The sequence below is a fragment of the Oncorhynchus keta genome, unplaced genomic scaffold (assembly GCF_023373465.1).
Source record: "Oncorhynchus keta strain PuntledgeMale-10-30-2019 unplaced genomic scaffold, Oket_V2 Un_contig_5896_pilon_pilon, whole genome shotgun sequence".
In the NCBI taxonomy this organism is placed as follows: Eukaryota; Metazoa; Chordata; class Actinopteri; order Salmoniformes; family Salmonidae; genus Oncorhynchus; species Oncorhynchus keta.
This window is the reverse complement of record NW_026288570.1, coordinates 1,684-18,349: the sequence shown is the minus strand read 5'-3', so window position 1 is coordinate 18,349 and position 16,666 is coordinate 1,684. Positions and strand designations below refer to the sequence as shown.

The 16,666-nt window shown below is 52.7% G+C and overlaps 1 pseudogene; it reads right to left on the bottom strand.

Moving 5' to 3' along the window:
• Positions 1–15,921, bottom strand: part of LOC127925585 (adiponectin receptor protein 2-like) — a 28,160-nt pseudogene extending 12,239 nt beyond the window's left edge.
• Between the last annotated feature and the right edge of the window lie 745 nt (positions 15,922–16,666).

Genomic DNA, 16,666 nt, shown 5'->3' with positions numbered 1-16,666 from the left:
CTGTGTCCCTGGGTCTGGCACCAGGCTGCTGGACCTAACGACCCCATAAACGTCACAGAGGACTGATGAGCACCAGTTTAACGGGTTAATAAAACACACAGAGGAGGGAGAAGGTCTGTGTGGGGGGAGGGGAGAAGAGAGTCTGTGTGGGGAGGGGAGGAAGAGAGAGAGTCTGTGGGGGGGGGGAGGCAGAGAGTCTGTGTGGGGGAGGGGAGGCAGAGAGTGTGTGGGGGAGGGAGGCAGAGAGTGTGGGGGAAGGGGAGGCAGAGAGTCTGTGTGGGGAAGGGGAGGCAGAGAGACAGAGGGGAGAAGAGAGTCTGTGGGGGGGAGGGGAGGAAGAGAGTCTGTGGGGGAGGGGAGGAAGAGAGTCTGTGTGGGGAGGGAGGAAGAGAGTCTGTGTGGGGAGGGGAGGAAGAGAGTCTGTGTGGGGGAGGGGAGGGAGAGAGTCTGTGTGGGGGAGAGGGAGAGTCTGTGTGGGGGAGGGAGGGAGAGAGTCTGTGGGGGAGGGGAGGAAGAGAGTCTGTGTGGGGAGGGGAGGAAGAGAGGGAGAGAGTCTGTGTGGGGAGGGGAAGAAAAGAGTCTGTGTCTGTGTGAGAAGAAAAGAGTCTGTGTCTGTGTGGGGGAGGGGAGGAAGAGAGTCTGTGTGGGGAGGGAGGAAGAGAGTCTGTGGGGGAGGGAGAAGAGAGTCTGTGTGGGGAGGGGAGGAAGAGAGTCTGTGGGGGAGGGAGGAAGAGAGTCTGTGTGGGGGGAGGGGAGGAAGAGAGTCTGTGTGGGGGAGGGGAGGAAGAGAGTCTGTGTGGGGGGAGGGAGGAAGAGAGTCTGTGTGGAGGAGGGGAGAAGAGAGTCTGTGTGGGGAGGGGAGGAAGAGAGTCTGTGTGGGGGAGGGGAGGAAGAGAGTCTGTGGGGGGAGGGGAGGAAGAGAGTCTGTGTGGGGAGGGGAGGAAGAGAGTCTGTGTGGGGGAGGGGAGGAAGAGAGTCTGTGGGGGGAGGGAGAGAAAGAGAGTCTGTGTGGGGAGGGGAGGAAGAGAGTCTGTGTGGGGGAGGGGAGGAAGAGAGTCTGTGTGGGGAGGGGAGGAAGAGAGTCTGTGTGGGGGGAGGGGAGGAAGAGAGTCTGTGGGGGGGGGGGAGGAAGAGAGTCTGTGTGGGGGAGGGGAGGAAGAGAGTCTGTGTGGGGGAGGGGAGGAAGAGAGTCTGTGGGGGGGGGGGGAGGAAGAGAGTCTGTGTGGGGGAGGGGAGGAAGAGAGTCTGTGGGGGGAGGGAAGGAAGAGAGTCTGTGTGGGGGAGGGGAGGAAGAGAGTCTGTGGGGGAGGGAGGAAGAGAGTCTGTGTGGGGAGGGAGGAAGAGAGTCTGTGTGGGGAGGGGAGGAAGAGAGTCTGTGTGGGGAGGGGAGGAAGAGAGTCTGTGTGGGGGGAGGGGAGGAAGAGAGTCTGTGTGGGGGAGGGGAGGAAGAGAGTCTGTGGGGGAGGGGAGGAGAGAGTCTGTGTGGGGGGAGGGAGGCAGAGAGTGTGTGGGGAGGGGAGGCAGAGAGTGTGTGGGGGAAGGGAGGCAGAGAGTGTGTGGGGAAGGGGAGGCAGAGAGTGTGTGGGGAAGGGAGGAAGAGAGTCTGTGTGGGGGGAGGGGAGGAAGAGAGTCTGTGTGGGGAGGGGAGGAAGAGAGTCTGTGTGGGGGAGGGGAGGAAGAGAGTCTGTGTGGGGGAGGGGAGGAAGAGAGTCTGTGTGGGGAGGGGAGGGAGAGAGTCTGTGGGGGGAGGGGAGGGAGAGAGTCTGGGGGGGAGGGGAGGAAGAGAGTCTGTGTGGGGGGAGGGGAGGAAGAGAGGGAGAGAGTCTGTGTGGGGAGGGGAAGAAAAGAGTCTGTGTCTGTGTGGGGGAGGGGAAGAAAAGAGTCTGTGTCTGTGTGGGGGGAGGGGAGGAAGAGAGTCTGTGTGGGGGGAGGGGAGGAAGAGAGGTGTGGGGAGGGGAGGAAGAGAGTCTGTGAGGGGAGGAAGAGAGTCTGTGTGGGGGAGGGGAGGAAGAGAGGGAGAGAGTCTGTGTGGGGGAGGGGAAGAAAAGAGTCTGTGTCTGTGTGGGGGGAGGGGAGGAAGAGAGTCTGTGTGGGGAGGGGAGGAAGAGAGTCTGTGTGGGGAGGGGAGGAAGAGAGTCTGTGGGGGGAGGGGAGGAAGAGAGTCTGTGGGGGGAGGGGAGGAAGAGAGTCTGTGGGGGAGGGAAGGAAGAGAGTCTGTGTGGAGGAGGGAGGAAGAGAGTCTGTGTGGAGGAGGGGAGGAAGAGAGTCTGTGTGGGGGAGGGGAGGAAGAGAGTCTGTGTGGGGGAGGGAGGAAGAGAGTCTGTGTGGGGGAGGGGAGGAAGAGAGTCTGTGTGGGGAGGGGAGGAAGAGAGTCTGTGGGGAGGGGAGGAAGAGAGTCTGTGTGGGGGAGGGGAGGAAGAGAGTCTGTGGGGGAGGGGAGGAAGAGAGTCTGTGTGGGGAGGGGAGGAAGAGAGTCTGTGTGGGGGGAGGGGAGGAAGAGAGTCTGTGGGGGAGGGGAGGAAGAGAGTCTGTGTGGGGGAGGGGAGGAAGAGAGTCTGTGGGGGGAGGGAAGGAAGAGAGTCTGTGTGGGGAGGGAAGGAAGAGAGTCTGTGTGGGGGAGGGGAGGAAGAGAGTCTGTGGGGGAGGGGAGGAAGAGAGTCTGTGAGGGGAGGAAGAGAGTCTGTGGGGAGGGGAGGAAGAGAGTCTGTGGGGGGGGAAGGAAGAGAGTCTGTGTGGGGGAGGGAAGGAAGAGAGTCTGTGTGGGGGAGGGGAGGAAGAGAGTCTGTGTGGGGAGGGAGGAAGAGAGTCTGTGTGGGGAGGGAGGAAGAGAGTCTGTGTGGGGGAGGGGAGGAAGAGAGTCTGTGGGGGAGGGGAGGAAGAGAGTCTGTGTGGGGAGGGAGGAAGAGAGTCTGTGGGGGAGGGGAGGAAGAGAGTCTGTGTGGGGGAGGGGAGGAAGAGAGTCTGTGTGGGGGAGGGGAGGAAGAGAGTCTGTGTGGGGGAGGGGAGGAAGAGAGTCTGTGTGGGGGAGGGAGGAAGAGAGTCTGTGTGGGGGGAGGGGAGGAAGAGAGTCTGTGTGGGGAGGGGAGGAAGAGAGTCTGTGGGGGAGGGGAGGAAGAGAGTCTGTGTGGGGGGAGGGGAGGAAGAGAGTCTGTGGGGGGAGGGGAGGAAGAGAGTCTGTGTGGGGAGGGGAGGAAGAGAGTCTGTGGGGGGAGGGGAGGAAGAGAGTCTGTGGGGGGGAGGGGAGGAAGAGAGTCTGTGTGGGGGGAGGGAGAGGAAGAGAGTCTGTGGGGGAGGGGGAGGAAGAGAGTCTGTGTGGGGGGAGGGGAGGAAGAGAGTCTGTGTGGGGAGGGGAGGAAGAGAGTCTGTGTGGGGAGGGAAGGAAGAGAGTCTGTGTGGGGAGGGAAGGAAGAGAGTCTGTGTGGGGGAGGGGAGGAAGAGTCTGTGTGGGGAGGGGAGGAAGAGAGTCTGTGTGGGGAGGGGAGGAAGAGAGTCTGTGTGGGGAGGGGAGGAAGAGAGTCTGTGTGGGGAGGGGAGGAGAGAGTGTGGGGGAGGGGAGGCAGAGAGTCTGGGGAGGCAGAGAGTGTGGGGGAGGGGAGGAGAGAGTGTGGGGGAAGGGGAGGAAGAGAGTCTGTGTGGGGGAGGGGAGGAAGAGAGTCTGTGTCTGTGGGGGGAGGGGAGGAAGAGAGTCTGTGTGGGGAGGGGAGGAAGAGAGTCTGTGTGGGGGGAGGGGAGGGAGAGAGTCTGGGGGGAGGGGAGGGAGAGAGTCTGTGTGGGGAGGGGGAGGAAGAGAGTCTGTGTGGGGGGAGGGGAGGAAGAGGGAGAGAGTCTGTGTGGGGGAGGGGAAGAAAAGAGTCTGTGTCTGTGTGGGGGAGGGGAAGAAAAGAGTCTGTGTCTGTGTGGGGGGAGGGGAGGAAGAGAGTCTGTGTGGGGAGGGGAGGAAGAGAGTCTGTGGGGGGGAGGGAGGAAGAGAGTCTGTGTGGGGAGGGGAGGAAGAGAGTCTGTGTGGGGGAGGGGAGGAAGAGAGTCTGTGGGGGAGGGGAAGAAGAAGAGTCTGTGTCTGTGGGGGGGAGGAAGAGAGTCTGTGTGGGGGAGGGGAGGAAGAGAGTCTGTGTGGGGGAGGGGAGGAAGAGAGTCTGTGTGGGGGAGGGGAGGAAGAGAGTCTGTGTGGGGGGAGGGGAGGAAGAGAGTCTGTCTGGGAAGGAAGAGAGTCTGTGGGAGGGGAAGGAGTCTGTGTGGAGGAGGGGAGGAAGAGAGTCTGTGGGGGAGGGGAGGAAGAGAGTCTGTGTGGGGAGGGGAGGAAGAGAGTCTGTGGGGGGAGGGGAGGAAGAGAGTCTGTGTGGGGGGAGGGGAGGAAGAGAGTCTGTGGGGGAGGGGAGGAAGAGAGTCTGTGTGGGGAGGGGAGGAAGAGAGTCTGTGTGGGGGAGGGGAGGAAGAGAGTCTGTGTGGGGGAGGGGAGGAAGAGAGTCTGTGTGGGGAGGGAGGAAGAGAGTCTGTGTGGGGGAGGGAGGAAGAGAGTCTGTGTGGGGGAGGGAAGGAAGAGAGTCTGTGTGGGGGAGGGAGGAAGAGAGTCTGTGTGGGGGAGGGAGGAAGAGAGTCTGTGTGGGGGAGGGGAGGAAGAGAGTCTGTGGGGGAGGGGAGGAAGAGAGTCTGTGGGGGAGGGGAGGAAGAGAGTCTGTGGGGGGGGAGGGGAGGAAGAGAGTCTGTGGGGGGAGGGAAGGAAGAGAGTCTGTGGGGGGGGGAAGGAAGAGAGTCTGTGGGGGGAGGGGAGGAAGAGAGTCTGTGTGGGGGAGGGGAGGAAGAGAGTCTGTGGGGAGGGGAGGAAGAGAGTCTGTGTGGGGGAGGGGAGGAAGAGAGTCTGTGTGGGGGAGGGGAGGAAGAGAGTCTGTGGGGGAGGGGAGGAAGAGAGTCTGTGTGGGGAGGGGAGGAAGAGAGTCTGTGTGGGGGAGGGAGGAAGAGAGTCTGTGTGGGGGAGGGGAGGAAGAGAGTCTGTGTGGGGGGGAGGGAAGAGAGTCTGTGTGGGGGAGGGGTGGAAGAGAGTCTGTGGGGGGGAGGGGAGGAAGAGAGTCTGTGGGGGGAGGGGAGGAAGAGAGTCTGTGGGGAGGGGAGGAAGAGAGTCTGTGTGGGGGAGGGGAGGAAGAGAGTCTGTGTGGGGGGAGGGGAGGAAGAGAGGGAGAGAGTGTGAGGGGGAGGGGAGGAAGAGTGTGTGGGGGAGGGGAGGAAGAGAGGGAGGAGGGCAGGAGGGAGGAGGAAAGACAGCCAGCTTGAGGGCAGCCTGGCACGTGGAAGGGAGATGAGGAGGAGCAAGAGGGAGGAGATCCCAGTCTTGGCTCATTGTTTTAGGGCCTAGTGAGGCCCTGCTGGGCCCTCTACTGGCAGGAGACCCAGCAGGAGACTAAGAGAGGGAGGAGGGAGAGAGAGAGGTGAGGAATTCACCAGAGCTACAGCTAGCTATGTTAATAGAATACTTTGGGCAGGGGAGTAGAGACGGAGAAGAGACTGATACACAAAACCAAGATGGAAACATAGATGAAACTGAAAGGATCTGAGAAAACATTCATTCACACAGTTTGGATTCCAAAACAAAAAGGGCACATAGACCCAGTGACTGACCTGCTCTGACGCCGCGGTACTGTGGCTTAGCGAAGAAGTCACACTGTGAGACGATGATGGCAGAGACTCCTAGTATACAGACTACTACCAGGTAGATTAACCTGGGGTTGGGAGAGCAGTAGAACGAGTAGTAGAGCCATGGAACAAAGGAGCCCATGATCAGGAAGGCTATGCCAGAGTAGTCCAGTCTGGAGAGAGAGACAGACAGATGAATGATCTGGATCAGAGAAACTAAGTGTTAATCAATCATTCCTTTTCCAAAGTAACGCTTAGGGAACATCTACATTGTGACGTCATGCCAATAAAGCAATTTGAAATTGATATATTTTGTTTTATTGACACACACACACACAGAGAGAGCGAGAGAGCGAGAGAAACAGAGAGAGAAAGAGACACAGAGAGAGAGAGACAGAGAGACCAAAGGTTAGACCACTGACTAAACATCTGTTCCATCAACTGCTTCAACCAACGGAATAGTCCCAAAAGTGCAAAGACAAAATCAAGTCTACCCCCAAATCAAGTATTTGGCACTGGTTCTGCTATCAACACGTGTGGTGCAGTCAGGAGTCAGGTGCACGAAAGGCAAACGTAACCATGGTCTTACTTGGAGAAGACACGAGAGACGCCCTCAGAGTGGCAGTAGACGGTGTGGAAGAGCCAGGAGAAGGACAGACACAGGATGGCCCCGATGAAGAAGATACCGATCACTATCTTCTCCTGGAACAGGGGCAGCAAAGTACATGTTGGAACGAAACATATACATGATGCCCAGGCACAGGAAGAACAGACAGCCTGGAGGAAGGAGAGGGAAGGGAAGGGGAGAGATGAGATGGAGGTAGGGAAGGGGAGAGAGAAGAGTCAGTCTGATCTATCAGTTGTATACATATGGAATCCTAGCCAGCTCAACTTTACTGAGTTTTGTCACAGATAGTATAGATTTATAAAAACATGTCTGATTTATATCCTAATTTGTAGTCTCGCTTGTCAGTGACTGTGGGAAGAGACTAAACGATCTGAGTTGTGATACTAAAAGTGAACACTAGGTGGTAGTGGTGGGTAGAGAGGGACGCACTTTGTTTGTGTGAACATGAGGTGTGATGGGTGCCCCCCTCGATTCAGTCAGGCTGAGTAACAATATGAGTGTGTCCTCTACAGCTGGAGGGGGATGTGTCCTCAGTTGTCCTCTAGTCAGAGTTTCTCAAACCGAATCCTGGGGCCCCCTCTGGGTACAGGTTTACGGTGTTTAACCAGCATCACACAGCTGATTGAAATAAACAACACATCAAACTTTGATGATTTGAATCAGCTGTGTAGTGCTGAGCCAAAACCAAAAGGTTATTCTGTGGGAAGAGAGTCAACGATCTGAGTCACACTACGCATACAATTCACCAGATGAGATAAATACAGTGAGTTAATTCCCTCTGCCAGCCACACTGAACTCAGTGTGTAGACCCCGTCAGACCTCAGTGGGTGTGTAACCCCGTGACCTCAGTGGGTGGGGATGTGACCCTCTACAGACCTCAGTGGGTGTGTAGAGTTTCTCAAACAGACCTCAGTGGGTGCGTAGACCCCTCAGACCTCAGTGGGTGCGTTTAACAGACCTCAGTGGGTGTGAAATAAACCCACATCAACCTCAGTGGGTGCGAATCAGACCTCAGTGGGTGCGTAGACCCAAAGACCAAAAGGGTAGACAGTCAGTGGTCGTAGACCCCGTCAGACCTCAGTGGGTGTGTAGACCCCGTCAGACCTCAGTGGGTGCGTAGACCCCGTCAGACCTCAGTGGGTGCGTAGACCCCGTCAGACCTCAGTGGGTGCGTAGACCCGTCAGACCTCAGTGGGTGCGTAGACCCCGTCAGACCTCAGTGGGTGTGTAGACCCCGTCAGACCTCAGTGGGTGGGTAGACCCCATCAGACCTCAGTGGGTGCGTAGACCCCGTCAGACCTCAGTGGGTGCGTGTAGACCCCGTCCCCGTCAGACCTCAGTGGGTGCGTAGACCCCGTCAGACCTCAGTGGGTGGGTAGACCCCGTCAGACCTCAGTGGGTGGGTAGACCCTGTCAGACCTCCTCCTGTCCCCATTCTCAAAAGGACAGTGGGCTTCTTTCTGTTTCAGACAACTGTTGTACTAGGTTTCTACATCCTACTACATCCGTCTGTGGTTCCATTGTTAGTGATTGGGGGCTGGAGTTTTCCTGACTAATGTGACTGTCATGGGTGCTCATCTCCCTGCTTTCAGATGACTGTCTCTCTCTCTTCCTCATATCTGTTTATATTTACTATCTAATGACTCAGACCTGGGTTTTCCTGACTACCATAACCAGGGAAAAACTCTGGGTCCAAGAATGTTCTAGGCCTAAAGAGGCCTGGTAAAATCCCAAGGTCAGGCAGAGACTCCTGACCCCTGGCTACAATGATAGGTTGTTGTTGTGTGTGTTCTTTGTTCTGTTGGATGCTCACCAGGACAAAGCTATGGAGGGCTGCCAGCTAAATGGGTCCAACCCTAACCCAGTCTAAAATGGGTCCAACCCTAACCCAGTCTAAAATGGGTCCAACCCTAACCCAGTCTAAAATGGGTCCAACCCTAACCCAGTCTAAAATGGGTCCAACCCTAACCCAGTCTAAAATGGGTCCAACCCTAACCCAGTCTAAAATGGGTCCAACCCTAACCCCTAAAATGGGTCCAACCTAACAGTCTAAAATGGGTCCAACCCTAACCCAGTCTAAAATGGGTCCAACCCTAACCCAGCTAAATGGGTCCAACCCTAACCCAGCTAAATGGGTCCAACCCTAACCCAGCTAAATGGGTCCAACCCTAACCCAATCTAAAATGGGTCCAACCCAAACCCATCTAAATGGTTCCAACCCTAACCCAATCTAAAATGGGTCCAACCCTAACCCAATCTAAAATGGGTCCAACCCTAACCCAATCTAAATGGGTCCAACCCTAACCCAGCTAAATGGGTCCAACCCTAACCCAATCTAAAATGGGTCCAACCCTAACCCAGCTAAATGGGTCCAACCCTAACCCAGCTAAATGGGTCCAACCCTAACCCAGCTAAATGGGTCCAACCCTAACCCAGCTAAATGGGTCCAACCCTAACTCTAAAATGGGTCCAACCCTAACCCAATCTAAAATGGTTCCAACCCTAACCCATCTAAATGGTTCCAACCCTAACCCATCTAAATGGGGGCAACCTAACCCATCTAAATGGTTCCAACCCTAACCCAATCTAAAATGGGTCCAACCCTAACCCAATCTAAAATGGTTCCAACCCAAACCCATCTAAATGGGTTCAACCCTAACCCAATCTAAAATGGGTCCAACCCTAACCCAGCTAAAATGGGTCCAACCCTAACCCAATCTAAAATGGGTCCAACCCTAACCCAATCTAAAATGGGTCCAACCCTAACCCATCTAAATGGTTCCAACCCTAACCCATCTAAATGGTTCCAACCCTAACCCATCTAAATGAGTCTAACCCTAACCCAATCTAAAATGGGTCCAACCCTAACCCAATCTAAAATGGTTCCAACCCAAACCCATCTAAATGGGTCCAACCCTAACCCAATCTAAAATGGGTCCAACCCTAACCCAATCTAAAATGGGTCCAACCCTAACCCAATCTAAAATGGGTCCAACCCTAACCCAATCTAAAATGGGTCCAACCCTAACCCAGCTAAATGGGTCCAACCATAACCCATCTAAATGGTTCCAACCCTAACCCATCTAAATGGTTCCAACCCTAACCCATCTAAATGGGTCTAACCCTAACCCATCTAAATGGTCCAACCCTAACCCAATCTAAAATGGTTCCAACCCTAACCCAATCTAAAATGGTTCCAACCCTAACCCAATCTAAAATGGTTCCAACCCTAACCCAATCTAAAATGGTTCCAACCCTAACCCAATCTAAAATGGGTCCAACCCTAACCCATCTAAATGGGTCCAACCCTAACCCAATCTAAAATGGGTCCAACCCTAACCCAATCTAAAATGGGTCCAACCCTAACCCAATCTAAAATGGGTCCAACCCTAACCCAATCTAAAATGGGTCCAACCCTAACCCAATCTAAAATGGGTCCAACCCTAACCCAATCTAAAATGGGTCCAACCCTAACCCTATCTAAAATGGGTCCAACCCTAACCCAATCTAAAATGGGTCCAACCCTAACCCAGCTAAATGGGTCTATGTGAATACTCAGTTCTCCGTTTACTCAGAGGTCCTGTCCTTATTTAATGCCCAACGCATCGGCTCTGGAGCGGAAGAGAGTCTGTGTGTGTGTGTGCATGGTTTGCCCTGTGCTCCAATATTATTCTATCATTTCTGCACGTGTGAGCAGGGACCTCATGTTAGTCTGTGTATTGGCTGGTCCTTAGTCTGACTCTGTGTGTGTGTGTGTAGCGTCTTAAACCCGTCAGGATGGAAGCAGCAGAGTGCTCGAGCAGAGAGCAGAGAGCGGGGAACGTTAACGCCATTACTAGTGATTAGGGCAGGACGTTACAACATGGCAGATTAACCATGCTACTCTGTTAAGAGACAACACATAGTATTAAACACTGTTTTATCCTCCGTGTCTGGCTCAGCTGTGCACCTCTACTACCCCCCCCCTCCCCCCCCCACCCCGTGGGTTTCTAAGGGTGTAGTGTGATCTAATTAGCTGTGGGTTTATAAGGGTGTAGTGTGATCTAATTAGCTGTGAGTTTATAAGGGTGTAGTGTGATCTAATTAGCTGTGAGTTTATAAGGGTGTAGCGTGATCTAATTAGCTGTGGGTTTATAAGGGTGTAGCGTGATCTAATTAGCTGTGGGTTTATAAGGGTGTAGCGTGATCTAATTAGCTGTGGGTTTATAAGGGTGTAGCGTGATCTAATTAGCTGTGGGTTTCTAAGGGTGTAGTGTGACCTAATTAGCTGTGGGTTTCTAAGGGTGTAGTGTGACCTAATTAGCTGTGGGTTTCTACGGGTGTAGTGTGACCTGATTAGATGTGAGTTTCTACGGGTGTAGTGTGACCTAATTAGCTGTGGGTTTCTACGGGTGTAGTGTGATCTAATTAGATGTGAGTTTCTAAGGGTGTAGCATGATGTAATTAGCTGTGGGTTTCTAAGGGTGTAGTGTGACCTATTTAGCTGTTACGTCACTCAAACCAAAGTAAATGTCACCATCACATGACATTCATTTACTAGCTTTGTTTGAAAAATATATTTCAATTTAAATGCTAGCTTGGTGTGTGTCAGTGATTGTGTCCCACCCCCACCACTCTCTTACCCAGCAGGTGACTAGCTTGGTGTGTGTCAGTGATTGTGTCCCACCCCCACCACTCTCTTACCCAGCAGGTGACTCCAGCTTGGTGCCAGTGTCAGTGATGGATCCCAAGATGCTCTTACCCTGCAGGCCCTAGCTTGGTGTGTGTCAGTGATTGTGTCCCACCCCGGACCACTCTCTTACCCTTCAGCCACTCAGGCAGCACGTGTGAGGAAGTGATTGTGTCCACACCCCCACACCTGGGGAGAAGACAGGTGAAGAGCAGGTGACTAGCACTGTGTGTCAGGTTTGTCCCACCCCCACCACTCTCTTACCCAGCAGGTGAACTTGAGTGACTACAACCCCCACCACTCTCTTACCCTGCAGGTGAAATGACCCACCCCCACCACTCTCTTACCCAGCAGGTGACTAGCTTGGGTGTGTCAGTGAAAACCACTCTTTACCCAGCAGGTGACTAGCTTGGTGTGTGTGATTGTGTCCCACCCCACCACTCTTTGACTAGCTTTCTGCAGGTGACTAGCTGGTGTGTGTCAGGGTGAATGACACTCTCTTACCCAGCAGGTGACTAGCTTGGTGTGTGTCAGTGATTGTGTCCCACCCCCACCACTCTCTTACCCAGCAGGTGATCTGTGTTGGTCAGTGATTGTGTCCCACCCCCACCACTCTCTATCCAGCAGTGAGTTAGGATGTTGCCAGTCTCAGTGTGGATCCTGAAGATGCTCTTTAGAAGCAGGCCCTGATCATATCTGTGGCATGGGCGGGGTGCCCGTGGCGGAGATACCGTCATATCTGTTCAGCCACTCAGGCATATCTGTGTTAGAGGAATGACACCGGCCTTCCCACACCTGGGAGAAGACAGGGAAGAGGCGCGGAAAAGCATTCATTAGGTTTTCCTCCGGGACACCCGATTGATCTGTGAGTTACAAATAAAATGACACAACCGAGGGGAATAAATAGAGTGTTCTCTTTCATGTGTTTCTCTCTCATTTCCATTTGATGTTCAGGGTGAATGAACACCCGGATCATATCTGTGTTAGGGAGGGACACCTGGATCATATCTGTGTTAGGGAGGGACACCCGGATATATCTGTGTTAGGGAGGGACACCTGGATATATCTGTGTTAGGGAGGGACACCCGGATAATATCTGTGTTAGGGAGGGACACCCGGATAATATCTGTGTTAGGGAGGGACACCCGGATAATCTGTGTTAGGGAGGGACACCCGGATAATATCTGTGTTAGGGAGGACACCCGGATAATATCTGTGTTAGGGAGGGACACCTGGATAATATCCGTGTTAGGGAGGGACACCTGGATAATATCTGTGTTAGGGAGGGACACCTGGATAATATCTGTGTTAGGGAGGGACACCCGGATAATATCTGTGTTAGGGAGGGACACCCGGATAATATCTGTGTTAGGGAGGGACACCCGGATAATATCCGTGTTAGGGAGGGACACCCGGATAATATCTGTGTTAGGGAGGGACACCCGGATAATATCTGTGTTAGGGAGGGACACCCGGATAATATCTGTGTTAGGGAGGGACACCCGGATAATATCTGTGTTAGGGAGGGACACCCGGATAATATCTGTGTTAGGGAGGGACACCCGGATAATATCTGTGTTAGGGAGGGACACCTGGATAATATCTGTGTTAGGGAGGGACACCCGGATAATATCTGTTAGGGAGGGACACCCGGATAATATCTGTGTTAGGGAGGGACACCCGGATAATATCTGTGTTAGGGAGGGACACCCGGATAATATCTGTGTTAGGGAGGGACACCCGGATAATATCTGTGTTAGGGAGGCCCGTGGAACAGTAGTCTATGTAATATCTGTGTTAGGGAGGCCCGTGGAACAGTAGTCTATGTAATATCCGTGTTAGGGAGGCCCATGGAACAGTAGTCTATGTAATACCTGTGTTAGGGAGGCCTGTGGAACAGTAGTCTATGTAATATCCGTGTTAGGGAGGCCCGTGGAACAGTAGTCTATGTAATATCCGTGTTAGGGAGGCCTGTGGAACAGTAGTCTATGTAATATCCGTGTTAGACTACTGTTCCACAGGCCTCCCTATGTAATATCTGTGTTAGGGAGGCCCGTGGAACAGTAGTCTATGTCATATCTGTGTTAGGGAGGCCCGTGGAACAGTAGTCTATGTAATATCTGTGTTAGGGAGGCCCGTGGAACAGTAGTCTATGTAATATCTGTGTTAGACTACTGTTCCACAGGCCTCCCTATGTAATATCTGTGTGTACAGTGTTAGAGGAGAGAAGGAACACACAGGTCCCTAATGGCACCCTATTCCCTATGTAGTGCACTACTTTAGACCAGAGCCCTATTCCCTATATAGTGCACTACTTTAGACCAGAGCCCTATTCCCTATATAGTGCACTACTTTAGACCAGAGCCCTATTCCCTATATAGTGCACTACTGTAGACCAGAGCCCTATTCCCCATATAGTGCACTACTATATACCAGAGCCCTATTCCCTAAATAGTGCACTACTATATACCAGAGCCTATAGGGGTGGGCACAGGAGAGAGCGAGAAACAGTTGTTGTTGACTAATTCTGAGTCATCAAGTGATTTATTTCTGTAATTGAAAGCCTGCTGTTTGCCATTTCAGCACAAGTTAGATGTCTGTCTCCATCAACTGAGGGATTGTGAGCAGCGTAGGTCCATTTCTAGTTGGCCCCCGTTCTAGAGGTTAGGCATCACAGAGTACATATTGCAGGGCCGTGTTCAGTCGGGCACACACACAGCTAAACATTTAGCAACAGACACACACAGCTAAACATTTAGCAACAGACACACACAGCAAAACATTTAGCAACAGACACACACAGCTAAACATTTAGCAACAGACACACACAGCTAAACATTTAGCAACAGACACACACAGCTAAACATTTAGCAACAGACACACACAGCTAAACATTTAGCAACAGACACACACAGCAAAACATTTAGCAACAGACACACACAGCAAAACATTTAGCAACAGACACACACAGCAAAACATTTAGCAACAGACACACACAGCAAAACATTTAGCAACAGACACACACAGCAAAACATTTAGCAACAGACACACACAGCTAAACATTTAGCAACAGACACACACAGCTAAACATTTAGCAACAGACACACACAGCTAAACATTTAGCAACAGACACACACAGCAAAACATTTAGCAACAGACACACACAGCAAAACATTTAGCAACAGACACACACAGCAAAACATTTAGCAACAGACACACACAGCTAAACATTTAGCAACAGACACACACAGCTAAACATTTATCAACAGACACACACAGCTAAACATTTAGCAACAGACACACACAGCTAAACATTTAGCAACAGACACACACAGCTAAACATTTAGCAACAGACACACAGCTAAACATTTAGCAACAGACACACAGCAAAACATTTAGCAACAGACACACAGCAAAACATTTAGCAACAGACACACACAGCTAAACATTTAGCAACAGACACACAGCTAAACATTTAGCAACAGACACACACAGCTAAACATTTAGCAACAGACACACACAGCTAAACATTTAACAACAGACACACACAGCTAAACATTTATCAACAGACACACACAGCTAAACATTTATCAACAGACACACACAGCTAAACATTTATCAACAGACACACACAGCTAAACATTTATCAACAGACACACACAGCTAAACATGTAGCAACAGACACACAGCTAAACATTTAGCAACAGACACACACAGCTAAAAATTTAGCAACAGACACATTTGTTCTATTGGATAAGTTAATGTATAGAACCTCCCTGTTTCAAATGTTTTTTTTTCTCCCTACTGAACATGACAATCATGCCACATAACCCACTGGGGTGACAGAGAGAGATTAACAAACCTCTGTGATAATGACAGGCTGAATAAACTGGTCTAAATGTCCCCCTCATCAAAAGTGGTGCACTTTACAGAGAAAAGGCTGTGCAGGGGAACCGGTGCAGAGTCAATGTGCAGGGGGAACCGGTGCAGAGTCAATGGGGGGAACCGGTGCAGAGTCAATGTGCGGGGGGGAACCGGTGCAGAGTCAATGTGCAGGGGGAACCGGTGCAGAGTCAATGTGCAGGGGGAACCGGTGCAGAGTCAATGTGCAGGGGAACCGGTGCAGAGTCAATGTGCAGGGGGAACCCGTGCAGAGTCAATGTGCAGGGGGAACCCGTGCAGAGTCAATGTGCAGGGGGAACCCGGTGCAGAGTCAATGTGATGGGGAACCGTGCAGAGTCAATGTGCAGGGGGAACCGGTGCAGAGTCAATGTGCAGGGGGAACCGGTGCAGAGTCAATGTGCAGGGGGAACCGGTGCAGAGTCAATGTGCAGGGGGAACCGGTGCAGAGTCAATGTGCAGGGGGAACCGGTGCAGAGTCAATGTGCAGGGGGAACCCGTGCAGAGTCAATGTGCAGGGGGAACCCGGTGCAGAGTCAATGTGCGGGGGAACCCGTGCAGAGTCAATGTGCAGGGGGAACCGGTGCAGAGTCAATGTGCGGGGGAACCGGTGCAGAGTCAATGTGCGGGGGAACCGGTGCAGAGTCAATGTGCGGGGGAACCGGTGCAGAGTCAATGTGCGGGGGAACCGGTGCAGAGTCAATGTGCAGGGGGAACCGGTGCAGAGTCAATGTGATGGGGGAACCGGTGCAGAGTCAATGTGATGGGGGAACCGGTACAGAGTCAACGTGAGGGGGTACTGTTTAGTCTACATACTCTTGGTCATGTAGTGTATGTCCAAGGTGAGACTTAGGGGGACCAGTGTGTGTGTGTGAGTGTGTGTGTGTGTGAGAGAGAAAGAGACTGACCTTGTGAACAAACTCCTCCATCTTCTCCATGGCGTGGTGGGCTTGTAGTAGAGGCGTCATGCCCATGAAGCCCTCGTCTGGAGTCTTCAAGTCCTCCTCCCCTGCAGAGTTAGAGTCCATCCCTCCATCTCTCTCCTCCTCCTCTCCATCAGTCACTTTCTGCAACTCCAGCGCATTGGGTCTCTGAGAACACAAGAAGACCCCGTTAGAACAGAACCCCAGTCGGATCAACAGACCCCCCCAGTCGGAACAACAGACCCCCCCCAGATCGATGTTCCACAGAACACACACCAGGACTCAGGTCAGGGCCCATTGCCCTACATCAAACTGAATATCAGTTTCTCACACACACACACACACACACACACACGGCTAATTAATAAACCATTGATTGGTGTGACCTGGCTCATGGCAATTTCTATCTGCTTTGAGTTTTCCAACCCCAGACATGCTTTGTATGGTTTTAAGCCACTCTCCCATCCCAACGATGTCCCAATAGCACCTTATGGGCCCTGCAGTAAACAGGGAATAGGGTACTATTTGGGAAGGAGCCCAGTGTGGCTCACTTCCTAATTAACAACTGTGTGTGTGTGTGTGTGTGTGTGTGTGTGTGTGTGTGTGTGTGTGTGTGTGTGTGTGTGTGTGTGTGTGTGTGTGTGTGTGTGTGTGTGTGTGTGTGTGTGTGTGTGTGTGAGAGAGTGAGACACTCCCTACTACGCAGGCTGAAAGCAATTACAATAATCAGTGAGGTGGGGGGGGGGGTTAATATACCAGAGACAGAATGGAAAAGTCATTCATCATCACACACACCAGCCCTTCAATTTACTCACACCATGCAGGCCTGCTACACACACACACACACACACACGTAGGTGGCCTGTACAACGACAGTCTTTTTCCAGGCCTTCTTCCCTGCCAACATCAGGCTTGACCTGT